This window comes from Rhinopithecus bieti, unplaced genomic scaffold, assembly GCF_001698545.2.
Source record: "Rhinopithecus bieti isolate Rb0 unplaced genomic scaffold, ASM169854v2 scaffold_5002, whole genome shotgun sequence".
NCBI lineage: Eukaryota > Metazoa > Chordata > Mammalia > Primates > Cercopithecidae > Rhinopithecus > Rhinopithecus bieti.
The window spans coordinates 2,406,781-2,409,601 of record NW_016804830.1 but is presented as its reverse complement, the minus strand read 5'-3'; positions in this window follow the sequence as shown (position 1 = coordinate 2,409,601).

The window sequence follows — 2,821 nt, the reverse complement described above, 5'->3', positions numbered from 1 at the left end:
TACAGAACTAAATGGAGTCTTTTATGTCTACTTCCTTCTATATAGACATGGTAACAAGCTGATCTCTCGTTCTTTTCCCCACACATCATTCCACACTGTAATGAAAAATCATACCATCATTTTGTACCCCATAAATATATACAATTTAGAAGATAGATAAAGATCAGCCAAAAAAATTCTCTGAAATATTTTCGAACAAACATATACAATTTATGGAGTATAATATATTTTGTCAGTATATATATTTTCTTAATGGGGAGTCAGTTAATACAGGAAACAGCCCCTTGAAAGGGAGATACCCCCACACCCCTGGAGGGAGACTATTGCCTCCCTCTCTCCTCTTTCTGTCTCATATTCCTTTAATTTGGAGAATCATTTCCAATTCCTTAACATCCTGCTCTGATTTTTTTTCTGTCTTACATTCAAGGGTCACAGTTTTCCTCTCACCCTCATTTCCATCTTTTCCCATAAGATGTGACGTGCCTTTTTGTCTTGGTTGGGCATTTATTTGCAATACAAGAATGATTGTTTTCTTTGATACATTAGTGACTTACTTTTCCTATTAAAACATATCTTTCTTAACAGAATTCCAAATTAATTCTAGAATTAAACTAGACAGCATATTTTTAAAGGTGTGTATAGAGCTCCTTATGTTTCTTCCTTGATTTTTAAAATAACATATTTACGTGTATATATTTTAGGATATAAGATCTCACTCTATGTGTTGCTTTGATTCATGGAACATTTTGGTGATTATTTTATTTTCTGTGTATTTTAGTGTTTCCATTAAACTATATTCTCATGTCAAAATGAAAATTTATTTTGCAAATTTCTATCTGAGTGATGGAATTATTTTAGTGTAGGAAAGGTTCATAAGAAATGGGTGTAGTGTTCTTTGTGTAATGTGTAATGCAGGAATGTAAAGTGTAATGTAGGAAAGTGTTCTTTCCTATGCTCAAATGGAAAATAATGAGGGGACACGATGTTAGAGCTGCAGGGAGAAGGGGTGGAAAAGAGGGATTCCAGAGTGCCAGGCACGCAGATTTTCTGGAAGGTTTCCATGAGGAGTGCTGTGGTTTGAGTGTGTTCCCTGAAGTTCATGTATGGGAAACTCAACCCCTGATGCAACAGCGATGACCAATGCAGCCTTTAAGAAGTGATTAGGTCGTGAAGGCTTGTTGACTTCACAGTGTCAATGCAGTTTGTCTCTACTGGGTGATGCATGCATATACATGTTTATGTGAACATATGAAGTCTGCATGTGTGGGCGAACTCTCCACATCATGTCATTTATTGTCCATCATTACATATCTGTGGGGTCTAGCACATTCCTCTACCTTATTTTCTGTCATTGTACCTACTTCTACCTGAACACGTATTAAATATCTTATTAAAAATACACAAATAAATTAGGTTTCCTCGGTGTTTTTTTTCCCCCTCACATCGGGCCCTCTTCAGTGGATTTCAGTGTGGTACACACAGGTCTCAGGACCTTCTGGGAAGTTCCAACTTTTCCTGGATGCTCTCTCTCTCTGGCCAGCTCAGGCTGGAGCAGTGGGTGTTGGTGCCATCCTGTGGCTATAGGTGATAAGCCAGGCTGTGTTTTGACTGACCCCTAGTCTTGAACCCTGGAGTTCTCACATGCATTGATTTAAATGCTGTGTCTTTCTAAGGGCAGATTGTGCCCATTTTCCTTCTCTCCCTCCCAAGGCGCTGTTTCCTGTGTTTATTGACTTAGCGTTTAAAAAAATTATGTATATTGATGAATTAGATTGTACTCCATAAATTGTATATGTTTGAAAATAAAGAATATTTTTTCAATTTTTTGGCTGATTTTATCTATCTTTTAAATTGTATATATTTATGGGGTACAAAATAATGTTATGATTTTTCAATACAATGTGGAATGATTAAGTCAAATTATCCTATCCGTTACCTCAAATACTTGACTTTTTTTTGTGATGAGAATGCTGTTTATCACTTTCACGCATCAGCTCCTGATGTCTTCCATGCTAGGGACAGGAAAGGCTCCACACTTGACTTTCCCTCCTGTTTTCTTAGCCACTATCAACCCTTGAATGTACCCTCCAGGATTGTCTGTCACCTTTTACACCTAGCCTGATCCTTGTGCACCCATGTTCCTCCCAGGGACTGTACTTAGGGAGTGACTTTATGCACAGACTTCACATGCTCTTCCTGCCTCCTTCATCCCTATAATCCCCCATCTCAGCCCCATCTGATTATTTCTTCCCTCTCTCCTATACTGTTATGCTGTTGGTTTTCTAACCTGAAGAGTAATTGCTTACTCATTAGTTTTTTTGCCTTAATTTCTAAGTCATAGGCTACTTTCAGGCTAAAAGTTGTCCTCCTTTCATGGTTTCAGTCTCATTCTGTAAGTCTTGGTTTTTAGTTTTATTCATTTGAAATTAATCTTTAATAACTTTTTTGATTCATTGGTGTCAGAGTAATTCCCTCTCTTCCCACCACACCACCCTCTGTCCCCAAGATTCTGGAGGTTCTTCCCTTTTTGTGATCATTTTTACTTAAACCTTTGAGTTTTTCAAATTAGAAGTTTCTTCTATAAATGTATATAGAGCTTGGCCGGGTGCAGTGGCTCACGCCTGTCATCCCAGCACTTTGGGAGGCCGAGGTGGGTGGATCACGAGGTCAGGAGATCAATACCATCCTGGCTAACACGGTGAAACCCCGTCTCTACTAAAAATACAAAAAAATTAGCCGAGATGGCACCAGTGCACTCCAGCCTGGGCGACAGAGCGAGACTCTGTCTCAAAAAAAAAAAAAAAAAAAAAAATTGGTATGA